The 19,697-nt window shown below is 43.9% G+C and overlaps 1 non-coding gene across 1 annotated transcript; it reads left to right on the plus strand.

The window, feature by feature from the left end:
• The first annotated feature begins 572 nt into the window (after positions 1–572).
• LOC140737441 (U6 spliceosomal RNA) lies at positions 573–678 on the plus strand. Its single transcript, XR_012101144.1, has one exon. It is a non-coding gene; the product is annotated as a U6 spliceosomal RNA (small nuclear RNA).
• The last annotated feature ends 19,019 nt before the right edge of the window (positions 679–19,697 follow it).

Here is a 19,697-nt window from a genome sequence, read left to right on the forward strand (position 1 = left end):
CCTTTCTGAGTGTGGTCTCTGTGCATTTGTAATAAAGCCCAATATAGGCATGATGAAAAACACCTCATCTTCCATCTGGACACGTGGCTTTCTGGTCCGAGTATCAAATTCTGCAATTTCAGGTAACTCACTTTCTCTGTCTGTGTCAGAACTGTTCATTTCTGTTCTAAATCATCCATCTGTGGTATTTAGTCATTTTTTCTCTCTTCACTAGCACAGACTGCACTGCACTTTGCAACCATTTGTGCTTCTTCATTTGTAATAACATTCTCTAACTGCCCCCCCCCCCCCCTTGGCACATCACTTGATGCCTCCACAACAACTCCAGCATCATGTTATCATAGATACTTCATTTGCCTTACCCACTCTCCCCATCTTCTTTGCAGCTTAAAGCTAACATTTACTCTCATTGTTCTTCTTCCCAGTCCTGACTAAGTGTCTCCAAACTTTAGTGTTATTTTAGTGTCTCTTACCACAGATGCTATCTCATCTGCTGAGAGTTTCCAGAATTTTCAGCATTCGTTTCTGATTTCCAACACTCACAACTTCTATGGTTTTGAAAAATACGCTTTGTGCTAGCTTCAGCAGCACATATACTAAAATTGGAACGATACAGAGAAGATTAGCATGGCCCCTTGCGAGGATGACACGCAAATTCGCGAAGCATTCCATATTTTTAAAAAAAGAAAAATACGCTTTTTGATTACAATGAAATTGCAGTAAAAGGCCATTAGAAATAATTAAAGTACAATAGGGGTACTTTAAAAAGTGATTAAATTTCTTGCGATTATTGAAACATTTACAAAACATGTGATGTAGAGTAAGACAAAGTAGTCTTAAAACCATTATAAACATATGCAATAAGTGTGGTTTTGACCATTGAACAGAAAATTAAAGTACTTGGTAAACAATACAATAAACAAGCTAATATGTTGGGGTATTTCGAAGAGTTCAAAGTTCAAAGCAAATGTTATTTTACAAGTACGTATATGTCACCATATACAACCCTGAAATTCATTTTCTTGTGGGCATACTCAGCAAATCTATAGAATAATAATGATAACAGCATCAATGAAAGATCAGCCGCAGTCTAGAAGACAACAAACTGCAAATGTAACTAAATAGCAATAAATAACAAAAACTTGAGGTGATGAGATAAAGAGTCCTTAAAAGTGAGATCATTGATTGTGGGAATATTTCAATAATGGGGCAAGTGATTGTAGTTATCTCCTTATATTTAAGAGCCTGCTGGTTGAGTGGTAGTAATTGTTCTTGAACCTGGTGGTGTGAGTCTTGAGGCTCTTGTACCTTCTATCTGATGGCAGCAGCAAGAAGAGAGCATGACCTGGGTGGTGGGGAGCTCTGATGATGGATGCTGCTTTCCTACAACAGTGTTTCATGTAGGTGTCCTCAATGGTTGAGAGGGCTTTACCTGTGATGCATTGGGCGGAATCCATTACCTTTTGTAGGATTTTCTGTTCAAAGACATTAATGTTTCCATACCAGGCAGCCACGCAGTCAATACGCTCTCTGCTGCACACCTATACAAGTTTGCCAAAGTTTTAGATGTCATATTGAATTTCCACAGACTCCTAAAGAATTAGAGGTGCTGTTGTGCTTTCTTCTTAAATGCACTTATGTGCAGGGTCCAGGACAGGTCCTCTGAAATAGTAACATCCAGGAATTTAAATTTGCTAACGCTCTCCATCTCTGATCCTCCAATGAGGACTGACTCATGGACCTCTGGTTTCCCTCTCTAAAGTCTATAATCACCTTCTTGGTCTTGAGTGAGAGATAGTTGTTATGACACCACTCAGCCAGATTTTCAATCTCCCTTCTGTATGCGGATACATCATTACCTTTGATTTGGCCAACAGCAGTGGTGCCATCATCAAACTTGAATATGGCATTGGTGCTGAGCTTAGCCACACTGTCATAGGTACAAAGTGAGTAGAGCGGGGGGTGGGGGTGGGGGGGGCGTTGGCTAAGCAATGCGCTGTACCTGCGTTGATGGAGAAGGTGGGATGAGTACTTTAGCAAGGTTTATTCCAGATAAATGTCAACAAAGAATCACTTTGCTCTGATTCCTATATCCTAATGTGGGTGAGAACTCCAATTTACCAAAACATGCAGTGATCATTATCTGACAGTGATTGATCCAATGCTTCTTTAACATTCCATGAAAGACAAACATGAATACATGGAGAAATAAAGGATACGGTTTAATTGTGAAAGGTGTTGCATCACATGCCTGCTCTTGCATTCTAGACCTCTTGAAATGAATGCTAACATTGCATTTGCCTTCCTCACCACTGACTCAATCTGCAGGTTAACCTTTAAGGTGTTCTACACAAGGACTCCCAAGTCCCTTTGTATCTCAGATTTTTGGACTTTCTCCTTGTTTAGAAAACAGTCTGCACATTTAGTGCTTCTACCAAAGTGTATGACCATGCATTTTCCAACATTGTATTTCATTTGCCATTCTCTTACCGATTCTCCTAATCCATATAAGTACTTCTGCAGCCTACTTGCTTCCTTAACACTACTTGCCCCTCCACCAATCATCATATCATCTGTAAACTTGGCAACAAAATTATCTATTCCACCATCTAAATCATTGATATACAGCATAAAAAGAATGGTCCCAACACCAGCCCCTGTGGAACACCACCAGTCACTGGCAGCCAATCAGAAAAGAATACTTGTATTCCCACTCGCTGCCTCCTACCAATCAGACAAAGCTCTGACCATGCTAGTAACTTTCTTATAATACCATAGGCTCTTAACTTGGTAAGCAGCCTCACGTGTGGCATCTTGTCAAAGCCCTTCTGAAAGTGCTTTTGCTCTATGTGGTAGTATAAACTGGAGGGTGAGGGCACAGATTTATAGGTAGGAAGGAAAGGTTTATAGGGCATTTAAGGGGCAAAATTTTCATACAGAAGATAACAGGCATATACAGAAGATAACAGGCATATAAGTTGCTAGGGGAGGAGGCACAGACAGATAGAATTACAATGATTGAAAGACAGGTACGTGGATAAGAAATGCTTGGAGACATGGGACAAACACAGGCAAATGGGAATAGCTTAGATAGACAGGTGGGTCAGCATAGATGAATTGGGAACCAAGGCCTCTAAAAATCTAAATCATATTTACTGCCCTGTGTTCCTGCATTTCCTTGTTAGTTCCTCAGAAAATTCTCCTTTAGATGGATGAGATATCAACAAAACAATATTGACTCATTCTATTCAGTCCTTGTCTTGCCAAAGGATATAAATCTCACCCCTCCGAATCATCTCCAACAATTTCCCTACTATTGAACTGTAGTTTCTAGACTCTTTGAACAAAGAGACATTAGCTAACCTTCTGTCTTCTAGTACTTCACCTGTTTCTAATGAAGATGCAGAAATTTCCACTACAGCCCACAATATCTCATCCCGCACTTTCCTTATCACACTGTGATACATCCCATCATCCTTGGGGATTTATCTGCCTAATGAGCTTCAATATTTGCCAATGACACAAATATTTTAGCAGAATTTCAGATGGTAATGAAGAGGCATATAGGAGCGAGATAGATCAGCTGGTTGAGAGGTGTCACGACAATAACCTTTTCCTCAATGTCAGTAAGATCAAGGAACTGATTGTGAACTTCTGGAAGGGGAAACTGAGGAAACACACACCAGTCCTCATTGAGGGATCAGCAATGGAAAGAGTGAGAAGTTTCAGTTTCGTGGTATCAACATCTCTGAAGATCTACCCTGGTGTGACAGTGGTTAAATTTCATCACGACTTTAAGAGAATTGGTATTATCACTAAATATGCTCACAAATTTCTACAGATGTTACCACGGAGAGCATTCTCACTGCTATGATTGGAAGTTCCTGCCTGCTTCAAAAGGACAACAGTCAAAACCAGTGCACAAGAAGAGCAGGGTGAGCTGCTGTAACAACTATCACCCAGTAGCACTCACCTCTACAGTGATAAGGTGCTTTGAGAGGGTTTGGTTATAATCAACATGTGCCTAAGCAAGAACCTGGACCCACTGTAATTTACCTATCACAATAGGTCTACAGCAGATACTATCTCATTGGCTCTTCACACAACCTTGGATCACCTGGACAAAACTAATACTTACGTCAAGCTGCATTTTAATGACCACAGCTCAGCATTTAATACAATCATTCCTTGAGTTTGGATCAAAAAGCTCTAAAACCAAGTCCTCTGTACCTCGCTCTGCAAATGGATCCTTGATTTCCACACTAGTGCGGATTGGAAATAACATCTCCTCGCTGAAAATCAACATTGCCACACCTCAAGGATGTGTGCTTAGCCCATTGTGCTACTGTCTCTATACTTACAACTGTGTGGCTCAAATGCCATCTATAAATTTGAATGCAAATTGTTTATGGCTGAAGGAAATAAAAAGGAGGAAAGGCGGACCCTGGTGACCCAGTCAACCCGCTAATAGCACAGCAACAAGACACTAAGTCAACACCCACCTCTTGTTTTCCCTCTGGCCATCCCTGATGTATCCAGGGCTATAAAGATAAGAGAACCGGAATGTATAAGACACAGAGGTGGTGCTAAAATGTAAAGATACTTTCAAATATTGTATCTTGGAATAAAGGCTGTTTGTGGGGGGTGGGGGGAGGTGGTTAGATGTTTAGTGGTGGGAATAAGGTAAGAAATTAACTGGAAAATGGACCTAGGGTGAAGTCTGAGTTCACTAACCTTGAGGGCCAAAGTCAAAGTCAAGGTTTTTGCTCTATACACAAGTACATTTATGCACTGGCACAGTGAAAAGATTACTTCCTGCAGTGTCATGGGCACATAGCATCAGATACACAACATTCACAAAAACAAATAAAATTACATAGAATTATGCAAGGGTGAACACTATTAGAACATAATGAAGTCTATTGTATGCAATGTACTTATACTGAGGTAGTGATGAGGTTGATTTAACAACTGAATGGTTGTATGGAAGCAATTATCTTTCTTCACTTTTTTACTTATTGTGATGCAGCTCAGAATAGGCCCATCCAGCCTTTTGAGTCATGTCACCCAGAAATTCCCCGATGTAGTTCCAGCCTGGCCACAGAACAACATACAATGACCAACTAAACTGCCAACCAGTACCTTATTGGACTGTGGGAAGAAACCGCAGCACCTGGAGGCAGCCCATGCATCACGGGGAGAACGCACATACTCACTACAGGCAGCGGCAGGGAGTGAACCTGGGTCATTGGCACTTTAAAGCGTTGTACTAGCCACCGTGCTGATATGCTGCCCTTGAAACTGGTGATGTGGGGCTTCAGGTTTCTGTCCTCTTGCCCATTGGTAGCTGCACAAAGGTGGCATGGCCCATTTGGTTGAAATCTTTGATGATAAGTGCAGTCTTCCTGCCCCAAAGAATGAATGACAGTTAAATGTTAGAACCCCAAAGACCCCCCAGTTCCCCCCTCCCACACACTAACAGCAGCAAAGCGATGACTCCCATCCTCCACCAGCAAAAAAGCATCGGTGCCCCCCCCCCCCCACCGAGCACTCAACCGTACAGCAAAGCATCAATAAAGACTCAGACTTGCGGTACCCCAAAGATTACCCATTCACCCGGTGTTCCAGTGGTCCCCAACCAGCAGGCCGCGAGGAAAAAAAGATATTAAAGATAGAAATAAAGCTGTTTCCTAAAATGCAAGCAAAGGAGTTGCCGTTTAACGCCAGTATAACTAAGCTCCGCCCTCCAGCAAAATATTGAAATTGCCATGGTGGTACTTCAGTTTGTCATAGCTGGGTTATCAGTCCAGTTTTATGATTCAAAGATTCAAAGCACATTTATCAGCAAAGTATTTATGCAGTATACAACCCTATCTTTCCACACACAGGCACAGAACAAGGCAACACTGTGGAGGCTGTTCAAACACCCTAACATCAAACACCCAACGTGCAAAAAAGTACAAATCATGCAAAACACTGAAATTAAAACATCAAACCACAGAGTCTAGGAATATTCAGTTTAGTTCAATTCAGTTCAATTTAGCACTGTGTCACTACAGGCTGCAGAGCCGGACCACCCTGATGGAAATCGCACAAAATAGCAACAAGAAAAGGAGTCGTCAGAGACCAGAAACACACATAACATGAACTGCAGAGTCAGATCCACAAGCCGTGTAGATTAAACCTTGCCCAGGATCCAAGACTCTGGCAGCAATGATCTATTATGTTATTGAACCATGATGGTACTTCATGTATGGCCATCACCTATGGTAACCCTGCAATCCATTTTTACTAGTAAGCTTGCACAAGATGTGGATTTCTTGCAATGATGAACACAAATAATGTGCAGGTTGATTCAAGAATGCAAAAAGGCCGCTGCAGCATTCAGCAATGTTACACAGTGGGAGAAAGGAAGTGAAGGATGTGGAAGAAGGGGGCAAATTTACAGCATTTGTAGACATCAATCTGAGTGCAAGGGCATTGAGCACAAGGTTACGTTGTGCAACTGATATGACTGGCAGATCGTTCAAAGACTTAGACCAAGGAGGATCGCACTTATAAAGTGGTTTCACATGTTTACACTGAAAAGTTTACACTGAATAGTCACTCCTGCATCATCAGCCAATACCAAGCTCTCTTTCTGCACATCCTGATTCTCTAGACTGGTATCATCAGTTTGTGAAGCCTGTTTGCATAAAAATTAGGGGTATTGTGCTTCTGTCACCAGTATGATGGGAAATGTCAGAAAAACTGTCACCAATTATAAAACAAGGTTCAACAATTTCCCTTCTGTTCCAGGTAGAAGTGGAAAGGTTACTTCTGCACTTTATACGCCACCTTGTATCATTAATTTCTACCCTTAATATTCATCTTGAGAGAAACAAAAACACATTAGACAGTGGTCAGAGTGCCTGATTGGGAAAAAAAATACTTTCTAACTTCCTGTAACAATTTTTAATGTGAGAGGTTTTCACAAGATGATAGGATTTAAATTTTTTTAAAGCACAGTGGCCACGTCAGATATGCAGATACCATTTCTGTAAATCACATGACGTTCTACAAAAATGCTGCTGTCCTTATCACTTGGATCTGTCCAGACCCATGGTGGGTGTTTAGATACACAGGAAAAGCCAATGCATGTAATGTTTATCTGTGTCATCTAAACAATAGAACCAATGTGCATGTGTGCTGTTTGACGATTCTTCAGCACTTTTGACTTAATATCTGACCTAGATTGATTTCCGCATACAGATGCATTCCTAGTCAAATCAAGCCTTCACTTTCTGCTGCTTTGAGGTGTCAGGCAAAGTTTGACAACCAGAATCATATGCTGCAAACAGCAGACAACAAGGCCTGGATTGTACAGTGGACCCCAACTTGCAACGTTTACCAATGAGGAGCGAGCTTTCTCTGTAGATGTATAGCATATACACTGGATGAGCTCAATGTTCTGTATCCAGTAGAACAGTGCCAGATCTTTTGTCACCACTTTTGACCTGGTCCATAAATCCACTAATGGATTGGAAATGCCACAGATATATCTTTGCAGAGAATCTACATAAAGTCATACAACAGGATAACAGGTTCTTTAGTCAACATGTCCATAACAACCATTAACCACCCCCATTTTCACTAATAGTATATTAAGCCTATTTTTAGTCTCCCTAAACACTGCTGAGATTCTACTACCCACCTTGCAATGGCCATATCATCTGCCAACACCCATGACTTTGGCAGGGGATAGGAGAATGGAACACATTATGGAAACCCTTGCAGTCACAGACAGAATGTGAAAGCTACACACAGACATAACCAGAGGTAAGAATTGAACCTGGGTCTCTGGTTCTGCAAGGCAGTGGCTCTACCAGCTGTGCTACTGTGCCACCTTGTAACTACTTAGAACACAAAGTTATCAAGTCATTTAGGCTATCTGGTCCGTGTTAATTTTTAAATTTCTCATCCCATTCTATCATACCCCCTAGATAAAATTAATCTTCCATACCCTAAAGAGAAACTCTTAAAAATCAACAATTTTGAAAGGTTATCACCTTATTAACAGGGTGGTGAGGGACACACAATATTCAGGATTCACCCACTGACCTCACATAGAAGCATTCCATTGTTCCCTCATCATCACTGAATCTAAAACTTGGAACTCCATATTAACAGCAATGTGGAAGCATTGTCAATGGATGACCAGTAGAGATCGAGAAGGAGGTTCATTATTTCCTCTCAAAGGAATTTAGCCTTGCGCAATAATATCACAAAAATACACTTGGAAAAAAAGCAAATTACTAGTACTTTGTGATATAGTGAAGGGTGCCGGTCACTCTTTTTAGCAGATTACTCTGAAGACTAGCATCCTGCCAGTCCTTACTTACAACCTTGCAATTTTACTTAGCAAAATTCAGAACCCCCAAAATTTAGTTTCCCACTCCGTAGTCAATGAGAAGGCATTCCTGCTGCTGCTAGACAAGTTTAATATTTTAAAAATTAACAGGTTTTGGTTCTGTCATTTATATTTGTCTGGCAATAGGTATTCAGGACAAGCACAAGCAAGATGGGTCGAGAGCAAAGGAGTTCATTTTGAAATTCAGTCTCCCAGTGGAAAGTATGAAGACAGGTCAGAGCATAGAGCAGAGAGATCAGCAAAGAAGCAGTTTGGTTCTGTTCTGAAAGATGACAGAAAATATTGCACATGTTTTCACAATAAGTCTGACCACTTAAACCATGATTTCCTATGAACACTTAGAAATACATCCTGTTGGCTCAATACATCTCTCTATTTGCTTTCATTGCAGAGAAAGAACTTCATTGTTACTCTTCCTAGTCACTGACTCCAAGATTTTCTTTCCACCTGTGATATCTGGGATAATGCTAATCATTTTGCATTGGGCCTTTTCTCTACCGGATATTCCTAACCTTCCACTGACAGGTAAGATATACTCTTTTCACTGTTAGTAAAGGAATTCAGTAACGTGGCTATTGCAGGAGAATTTATACTCAGCAGGTTGCATTCTTTTTAAAAACAAGAAACACTCTTAATCAGTTAAACAAGTATTCCTGTTATGATCATAACACCAACTATTTTTAAGTGATAAAGATGACCCTTATTGCTAAGTGATTTTAAAAGTACTGTTAAACCACAGGAACACCAAAATGAGTGTTATCTGCAGTCAGATGCACTTTACTATAGATACTGTATGTTTCAAGAATGTTGTTTGAGCCTTGAGGAAATTCACCAACATATTTTCACTTTACAGTGTCGCATTCTTAATCATCGTGTCACTACAGAAGGCCAGTCTTTAAGTGAATGTGTCATGCTAAGTGCATACAAGTATTACAGCTGGAATTTTATTTCCAGTTAACAGTAGAACAAAATGCTTGAACTGTGTGCTAAAATAATATGGGCTTTTATGCATGTTTTTCTGTAAGTTTGTCATTATCTGTGTCAGTGTATAAATGTAAATTCATTTTTGTGAATGTATCTGTATACAAATTTGCCAAGGTCTTTTCATGGATTTAAGAATCTGAGGTTATCTGTTATTAAAATTACTCCATGACTCAATGTAGTGTTATGATTGTAGAAGGGTACCTAAAAGCACTGCCCAGGTTACTCGGATAGGATCCCTCACAAATTCACAACCTCTATCACCAAGAAGGACAAGAATAGCAGGTACAGAAGACCGCCACTGCCCGCACAATTCCCTTCAAGCCTTGTATCCTCATTGGCCACAGGATTAGTACCAGAAGACAGGAGGGTGGTAAATGTTATACCTTTGTTTAAGAAAAGTAATAGGGATTACCCTAGGAATTATAGGCCAGTGAGTTTTACATCAGTAGTGGGCAGACTATTGGAGAATATTCTTAGAGATGGGATATACAAGCATTTGGAGAAGCTTAGTCTGATCAGGGAGAGTCAGCATGGCTTTGTGAAGTGCCAGGCTGTGCTTCATGAAGCTAATTGAATTCTTTAAAGGAGTGGCAAAACAAATTGATGAAAGTAGAGCAGTGGATGTAGAGTACATGAATTTTAGAAAGGGGCTTAACAAGATTCCCCACCGTTGCCTCATTCAGGAAGGCAGAGGCATGGGATCCAGGGAAACTTGGATACATGAATTCAGAACAAGCTTGCCCACTGAAGGCAGAGGTGATAGTAAATGGACTGTATTCTGCCTGGAGGCCAGTGACCAATAATGTTCCATGGGGATCTGTTCCAGCCCCTTGTTCTTGGTGATTTTTATCAAGTACTTAGATAAGGAAGTGGAATGGTGGTTTAGGAAGTTTGCACATGAATGAACGTTGGTGGTGGTGTTGATTGTGTAGAAGATTGTTGTAGGTTACAACGGGATATTGATGGATACAGAGCTGGGCTGAGAAGTGACAGATGGAGCTTGATATAGAAAAAAATTGTAGTGATACGCTTTGGAAGATTGAACGTGAAGGTACAGTACAAGGTTAATGTATGATTCTTAGCAATATGGAGTAATAGAGGGATCTTAGGCTCCACATCCTTAGATTCCTCAAAGCTGCTGTTTAAGTTGATAGGGTAGTTCAGCAGCTGTATGGAGAATTGGCCTTCATTACTCAGGGGACTAGGGTCAAGAGCCATGAGGTAATGTTGCAGCTCCATAAAATTCTGGTCAGACCATACTTGGAATATTGTATTCAGTTCTGGTCACCTCATTATACAAAGAATGTGGAAGCTTTAGAGAGGGTGCAGAGGACATTTATGAGGATGCTGCCTCAATTAGAGAGCATGTCTTATGAAGATAGGGTGAGCAAGTTAGTGCTTTCCTCTCTGGAACAAAGGAGGATGAGAGGTGACTTTATAGAGGTATACAAGATGATGAAGACACAGAGTGAACAGCAAGGGACTTTTTCTGATGGTTGAATTGGGTAATACAAGGGGTTATAATGGTATGAGCATAGAGGGGATGTCAGAGATATCCTCTTGAATTAACAAGATTGCACAGAGAGTAGTAGATGTATGGAATACTCTGCCAGGGTTGGTGGAGGAGGTAGATATATTAGGAACATTTAAGAGACTTACAGATAGGCACATGGACGGAAGAAAAATGGAGGGATATTGGGGAAGGAAGGCGTACCCTGATCTTAGACTAGATTAACATATCAGCACTACATCTTGGGCCAAAGGGCCTGTAGTGTGCCATGTTGTTTTATGTTTGATGTTCTTTGTAATTTGTTGATTCCCCTGTATTTACAGAACACCATTTGACCATTTACACTGTGTCCTCTTCCTGCGTATCACCCATGTCTCTCCTTCCCCTTCACATTCATGTGTCTATCTAAAAGCCTCATATACTCCAACAAACGGCCTGCTTCCACTACTGCTCACAGTAACCCTTTCGGGTACCGAACACTCTCTGTATCCCTAGTGTCAGCCTTATACTCCCCACATAACCTTAGAAGCATGTCCTTTATTGTTTAAAATTTCTACCCTAGAGAAAATATTCTGGCAGTCTATCCTATCTGTTCCTCCCATAATTTTAAAAACCTCTATATGGTCTTCCCTCGGCTTCTGATGCTCCAGGGAGAACAACCCAAACCTTTCCTCATAGCTCATAACCTCTAATCCAAGCAACATCCTCATCAGTTTCTTTAGCACCTTTTGTACAGTTTCCATATCCTTCCTATAAAGAACTGCACATAACACTGCAGTCTGTCTAATGTTTTATATAGCTGCTGCACATGTTGTGAAATGTGTTACTTTGCGGTAGCAATACCTAAGAAAACTATAAATTATGATAAGAAATACATATTTATAATTAAACGAGTAGTGCAAAAAAAGAGAGAAAAGAAGTAGTGCGGTAGTGTTCATGGGTTGGTTCATTGTCCATTTGGACATCTGACGGAGGAGGGGAAGAAACTATTCCTAAAATGTTGAGTGTACCACCTCCCTGATGAAGAGGGCATGTCCTGGGGGGGGGGGGGGGGGGGGGAAGGGGTCCGTAATGATAGATGATGCATTTTGAGGATGTTCTTGATGCTGGGAGACTGGTGCTCACGATGGAGCTGGCTCAGCTTGCAACCTTCTGCAGCTTTTTCCAATCCTGTGCAGTGGCTCCTCCATACCAGACGGTGATGTAGCCAGTGTGAATGATCTCCACGGTACACCTGTAGGAGTTTGCGAGTGTCTTTGGTGAGATTCCAATTCTCTTCAAACTCCTAATGAAGTGTAGCCACTCCCATGCAATTACTTCAATATGTTGGGCCCAGGATAGATCCTCAGAGATGTTGACACCCAGGAACTTGCAGCTGCTCACCCTTCCCTCTGCTGACCTCCCTTGACTTCCCCTTCCTGAACTCCACAATCAATTCCTTGGTCTTACTGGCGTTGAGTGCAAACTTCTTGTTGTGACACCATTTAACCAGTTAACTACCTCACTCCTGTATGCCTCCTCGTCACCACCTGAGATTCTGTCAACAATAGATGTGACGTTGACAGATTTATAGATGGCATTTGAGCTGTGCCTAGCCACGCAATCATGGATGTATAGAGAGTAGAGCAGTGGGCTAAGCATGCATCCTTGAGATGTGCTGGTATTGTTTGTCAGCGAGAAGCTGCTGTTACTTCTGATCTGCATTGATTGTGGTCTTCTGATGAGGAAGTCAAGGATCCAGTTGCAGAAGAAGGTACTGAGGCCCAGGTTTGGCTTTAGCCAGGCAGTGGAGGAAGCCATTGACATGATGGACAGAACACAGATGTCCATGTCCCAAAGTGCAAAGCTCACATGTACCCAGAGTAAACTTCATCTATCACTTCTCTATCCATAATGAATCTGTAGTTCACTGTATCTTTTCATTGCCTTTTACACTATCCACAGCTCAATTAGTTTTGTTAATCTACCCATGTATATTTTCATCCAAATCTTTGATATACATTACATCACAAACAACATGGCTTCCAGCATCAACTATATTTCTCTTTTTCTCTCTCTGCTCTTTTCCCTGACAATGGGGGACATTTCCAGGCTGAACTGCTGGGCATGCCTTCCTGCTTTGTATTTCACCAGGCCTACACTCTTTTATGTTCCCACTTTCTAAGTGCACTGATTCACTTATTGACCAGATAATCTTACAGCTACAGTGTATCTCACCACCAGTCACATCTTCCTCTCCCTAACCCCGTCTGCTTTCCACTGGGACCATTCATTCTGTGACTTGTTAGCCCACTCGTCCCTCACTACCTCTCCACTGACTCTTCTCCATGCAACCGAAGGAGATACAGCACTTCTCCTTACACCTCCTCCCTCACCATCATCCAGAGACCTATACAAGCCTTCCAAGCAATGCAAAGATTCACATGCACCTCCTTCACCTTCCTCTGTTACATCTGGTGCTCTCAATGTGGCTTCCTCTGTATTGGTGAGACCAAGCGTAGACTAGGTGCCCACTTTGCCAAGCTCCAGTGCTCTATCCACCATGGCCATCTCACGTTCCAAGCTGCAGCCTCCATTTCCCATACCAACCTGTCTGTCATTGACCTCCTCCACTGCCGGGGTAAGACCAAACACAAACTAAGAAGCAAAGCACCTGAAATTCTGCCTGGCTAGTCTACAACCTGATGACAGGAACTTTGAATTCTTCAATTTCAGGTAACCTGGTCTCCCTCTGTCCCTTTCTCTGTCATTCTGATTGAGCCAGGGTTTTTTTGTTCTCTCTCTCTCTCTCTCTCCCCCTCTCTCTCTCTCTCTCTCTCTCTCTCTCTCTCTCTCTCTCTCCCCCCCCCCCCCCCCCACCTTTTTAACCTCCATCCCCCTTCCCATTAACCACTCACTCTTCCAAGTGTTTGTAACTCCTTATTTAAGTAAGTGTCTTTGGTTGGCAGTTTAGTGTATTTGTTATCATAATCTTCTTGCTGAATCTTCAACGTCTGAGCATGTCTCCCTCACACGTTGGTCCTTCCACATTTTAAATTCTGTTTGTGATAACTTCCACGCAAACCTGACAACACTACCACTGGGAATTTGCCCACGCAAGAATGTTGGAGAACCACAGCAATTCAATGTTGTTTGTTTGGCAAAACTCCATGGTTTTCAAGGTAAACGTGTTTTTCTTTGGACAATTCCCTCTCTGACATTTTCTTGCACCACCCATGTGTAAGATTATCTGAAGTCAACTAGACTTTTTGCTCAATAGCTTTTTCTCTCATTATTCAAGCAAGTATCAATGTTAAACACAAACAGGAGAAAGTCTGCAGATGCTGGAAATCCAAAGTGAAACACACAAAATGCTGGAGGAGCTTGGAGGGTCAGTCAGCATCTGTGGAGAAGAGTAAACAGTCAATGTTTTAGACCGAGACCCTTCTTCAGGACTGAGAAGGAAGGGGAAGTTGCCAGAATAAAAAGGTGCAGGGAGGTGAAAGAGGCTAGTGGGAAGGTGATAGGTGAAGCTATGTGGATGGGAAAGTTCAGGGACTTGAGAAGAAAGAATCTGATAGGACAGGAGAGTGGACCAAAGGAGTCGCAGGGGTAAGTAATAGACAGGTGAAAGGAAGTGAAAGATCAGAGTGAATGATGGAGGAAACGGGTGATTTTGTTCACCAGAAAGAGAAATCAATATCATACCATCAGGTTGGAGGGTACCCAACCTGAATATAAGATATTGTTCTTCCATCCTGAGGATGGCCTCATCTTGGCTCAAAAGGAGGCCATGGATCCACACGCCTGCACAGGAATGGGAATCAGAATTAAAATGTTCGGTCATTGGAAAGTTCTGCTTGTGGCAGATGGAGTGCAGGGTCATGATGGAACAGACCCCCAGTTTATGACGGTCCTCACCAATGTACAGGAGGCTGCATTGGAAGCACCAGACACAATAGAGGACCCTAGCAGAATCACAGGTGAAGCATTGCTTCACCTGGAAGGACTATTTGTGGCCCTGAATGGAGATGAGGGAGGAGGTGAATGGGCAAGTGTAGCACTCGGCCACTTGCAGGGATAAGTGCTGGGAGGGAGGTTAGTGGGGAGTGATGAATGGACAAAGGAATCACGGAGGAAGTAATCCTTGTGGAAAGCGGGAGGGAGTGCGGGGGTAAAGATATGTTTAGTGCTAGGTTCCCTTTAAAAGGAATCTGATAGGAGAGAAAAGTGAATCATATGAGAAAGGGAAGGAGGAGGGTACTCAGAGGGAGGTGATAGGTTGGTGAGAAAAGGTAAAAGGCCAGATTGGGGAAATAAGAAGAATGGGGGGAGGAGGAGAGTATTTTTTTACTGGAAGAGGAAATCAATATTCATGCCGTCAGATCGGAGGTACTCAGACAGAATATAAGGTTTGCTCCTTATGGTAGAAGTTGCAGAGGATAATGTGTTGGATGTGTGTAAGTATAAATGTTCCTTTCACCAGTTTCTACACGCACTGTTGTTTCAGTTGCATTGTCTTTTTGTGTAAAATCTTCATCAGCATGTTCTACATTCTTGTTGTTGGTGGAGGGGTTGCTAAAGGGGAGATTTATTGCTCTGTGATTCTAGTGAGATGACACCTGAAAGGTAAAAGAGCAATGCCTTATATTCTATCCTGGTCATTTCCGACCTGATGGCATGAACATCAATTTCTCCTCACAGTAAAAAAAATTCTCTCCTCCTGCCCTCTTCTCCCATTCCCCACTCTGGCATCCTACCTCTTCTCACCTGCCTATCACCTCCCCCTGAATCCCCTCCTCCTTCCTTTCTCTTGTGGTCCACTCTTCTTTCCTATCAGATTCCTTCTTCTCAAGCCCTTTACATCTACCAACCTGGCTTCGTCTATCACCTTCTAGCCATCTACCTTCCCTTCCCCTCACCTTTTTATTCAGGCATCTTCTCCTTTCCTTCCCAGCCCTGATGAAGGACCTTGGCCCAGAACATTGGCTATTTATTCATTTCCATAGATGCTGCCTGACCTGCTGAGTTCCTCCAACATTTTGTGTGTGTTGCTATGAGATCCGTTGTCCCTATTGTTACCTTTTTGCTTGTTTCACCATTCTGGACTAGAGTCATGCAGGTGCACAGCATGGGTACATGTTCTTTGGCCCACTGACTTCATGCTAACCATCAAACATTTACACTGATCCATCATAAATTCTATGTTTATTCTCCACTCGTTCCCATGAACTCCTCTCAGATCCTATCTGTCATCTGCAGAATAGGAGCAATTTACAGTGGCCAATTAACCTATAAACATGCACATCTTTGGGACGTAGAAGGAAACCGGAGCATCCGGAGGAAACCCATATAGTCACAGTGGAAGTATGCAAATTCCACTCATACAACACTTGAGGTTGGGATTGAATCCAACTCTCTGGCACTGGTGTCTGTATTAACTAGACCACTGAGTTATTGATGACTCCGTTTGCAACAGGACAGCAGATTATTATGGAGACCAGCCTGTTTCAGACAGGAAAAGTGAACCCTGTCAATGGAGAGCTGAGTCCTGCACCGTCACAGACTCAACATTCAATAGGCAGTTGGTGTCATCATTACCTTACATCACAAAGGTGCTTAAAACTAGGCAATGACTTCTGAACAACACAAAATCATGGAGGGAACTCAGCAGGTCAGACAGCATCAACGGAAATCAATAAACAATCAGCGTTTCAGGCCAAGGCCCTTCATCAGGACAGGAAATGATGCCTGTGGAAAGCAGAGAGTAGGGGAGGAGGTAAAGAATGACATCTGAGTTAATTAGATTATACAGGCATAATAGCACTCGGAAATGGTTCACAGAATTGAGACCACACTGCTCACTTGCAGCGAAATTCAAGACTTACTGAGCAAAATGCAAATCAATTTCCTGACTCCTGTTCCCTTCGAATAATTACCCCTCATGAACACTAAAGAGCTTCCCTGCAAACACAAACAAGAGAAAATCTGCAGATGCTGAACTCTAAGCAACACACACACATTGCTGTCAGACCTCAGCGGCCAGGCAGTACTGTCGACGCCCTCTTTTCCATCGATGCTGCCTGGCCTGCTGAGTTCCTCCAGCATTTTGTGGGTGCTTCCTGCAAACATTCTTATGGATCATGTATAGATTATCAGGTTATAAATAGTATACACATTAATATTAATTGTTTATTTCAAGATCACATTTGTAACATTCAGAGTAAAGTAAAAGGAATTTGGATTCAGATTTATCTGTCACATGAACATTGAAATTGATGCACCATCAATAACTCACTCTGAGACATAAGAAGCGAGGTATCGGCTTTTATTGACTGGAAGAATGAACAACACTACATCCTGTAGAATGAGGCCAGGCATCAGGCCTCAATCGCCTTTATACAGGGGTCTGTGGGAGGAGCCACAGGAGCAGTCAGCAGGGGGCGTGTCCAGACAGGTATATGTAGTTCACCACATTCACCCCCACTTTGTTTTAAAAGAGAGTCCCCATGGGGCGAAGTTTCTTACAAGTATATTTACAGGTTAAGTCTATCAGGTGGTCGAATCTTTCGCTGTGATCTACGTAGCACCGGCTGTGATTGCACAGGTGCCGGAGGTGGTGATTGCACAGGGGACGGAGGTGGTAATTGCACAGGTGCAGGAGGTGGCGATTGCACAGGGGACGGAGGTGGTGATTGCACAGGTGCCGGAGGTGGTGATTGCACAGGGGACGGAGGTGGCGATTGCACAGGGGACGGAGGTGGCGATTGCACAGGGGACGGAGGTGGTGATTGCACAGGTGCCGGTGGTGGTGATTGCACAGGTGCCGGTGGTGGTGATTACACAGGAGACGGAGGTGGTGATTGCACAGGTGCCGGAGGTGGTGATTGCACAGGTGCTGGTGGTGGTGATTGCACAGGTGCTGGTGGTGGTGATTACACAGGGGACGGAGGTGGTGATTGCACAGGTGCTGGTGGTGGTGATTGCACAGGTGCCGGAGGTGGTGATTGCACAGGTGCTGGTGGTGGTGATTGCACAGGGGCCGGAGGTGGTGATTGCACAGGTGCAGGAGGTGGTGATTGCACAGGGGACGGAGGTGGTGATTGCACAGGGGACGGAGGTGGTGATTACACAGGGGACGGAGGTGGTGATTGCACAGGAGACGGAGGTGGTGATTGCACAGGGGCCGGAGGTGGTGATTGCACAGGTGCAGGAGGTGGTGATTGCACAGGTGCCAGTGGTGGTGATTACACAGGGGACGGAGGTGGTGATTGCACAGGGGACGGAGGTGGTGATTACACAGGGGACGGAGGTGGTGATTGCACAGGAGACGGAGGTGGTGATTGCACAGGGGCCGGAGGTGGTGATTGCACAGGTGCAGGAGGTGGTGATTGCACAGGGGACGGAGGTGGTGATTGCACAGGGGACGGAGGTGGTGATTGCACAGGAGACGGAGGTGGTGATTGCACAGGGGACGGAGGTGGTGATTACACAGGGGACGGAGGTGGTGATTGCACAGGGGACGGAGGTGGTGATTACACAGGGGACGGAGGTGGCGATTGCACAGGTGCCGGGGGTAGCAATTGCACAGGAGACGGAGATTGTGCTGGTTCTGGCCCAACTGGAGGTGTCAGGGATCCCTCACGTGTGTGCGAGGCACCTGGTATATGCGTGTACGAGATGCCCGGTACATGAGCGTCGTGAGGAGTCTGTGTGGGGCTCGGTGTGCGCGGTGTCACCTCGGGTACAGGGTTCATAGTTACCATGGAGTTTACGGGGTAGTGGTCTGCTGCTCCGGCGGGCGCCAGGTCGCGGACAGAGACCGTGTCCTCCCGCCCATCAGGCAAGACCATGTAGGCATACTGGGGGTTAGCATGCAGAAGGTGAACCCTCTCGATCAGCGGGGAGTATTTATTACTCCTCACATGTTTTCGTAGCAGCACTAGCCCCGGGGACGTCAGCCAAACTGATAGGGTGGTCCCAGTGACAGACTTCCTGGGAAAAGAGAATAGGCGCTCGTGAGGGGTGGCATTAGTGGACGTACACAACAGGGAGCGGATAGAGTGGAGTGCCTCAGGGAGGAACTCCTGCCAGCGAGAGACCGGCAACCCTTTTGACTTAAGGGCTAAAAGTGTGGCCTTCCACACTGTGGCATTCTCCCTCTACACCTGTCCATTCCCCCGGGGATTATAACTCGTGGTTCGACTAGTAGCAATGCCCCTAGCTAGCACGAACCGGCGCAACTCGTCACTCATAAAGGAGGACCCTCTATCACTGTGGATATAGCAGGGATATCCGAACAGAGTGAAGAGCTGGCGCAGGGCTTTTATGACGGACGTGGTAGTGGTGTCGGGGCAGGGAAAGGCAAAGGGGAATCGCGAGTACTCGTCAACAATACTGAGAAAATAGACATTGCGGTCGGTGGAGGGAAGGGGGCCCTTAAAGTCAACACTCAGTCGCTCAAAAGGGCGGGTGGCCTTGACAAGCTGCGCAGTGTCAGGACGGTAGAAGTGCGGTTTGCACTCAGCGCAGATTTGGCAGTCCCTGGTCATCGTCCTGATGTCCTCCAGGGAGTACGGCAGGTTCCGGGCTTTAACGAAATGGTAAAATCGGGTGACCCCCGGATGGCAAAGATGTGCATGGAGGGCATACAGCTGGTCGAGCTGTGCGCTAGCACACGTTCCCCGGGATAGGGCATCAGAGGGTTCATTGAGCCTGCCAGGCCGGTACAGGATATCATAATTGTAGGTGGAGAGTTCTATTCTCCACCGCAAAATTTTATCATTTTTGATTTTGCCCCGCTGTTGATTGCTG

The sequence above is a fragment of the Hemitrygon akajei genome, chromosome 12, assembly GCF_048418815.1.
Source record: "Hemitrygon akajei chromosome 12, sHemAka1.3, whole genome shotgun sequence".
NCBI classification, from domain to species: domain Eukaryota; kingdom Metazoa; phylum Chordata; class Chondrichthyes; order Myliobatiformes; family Dasyatidae; genus Hemitrygon; species Hemitrygon akajei.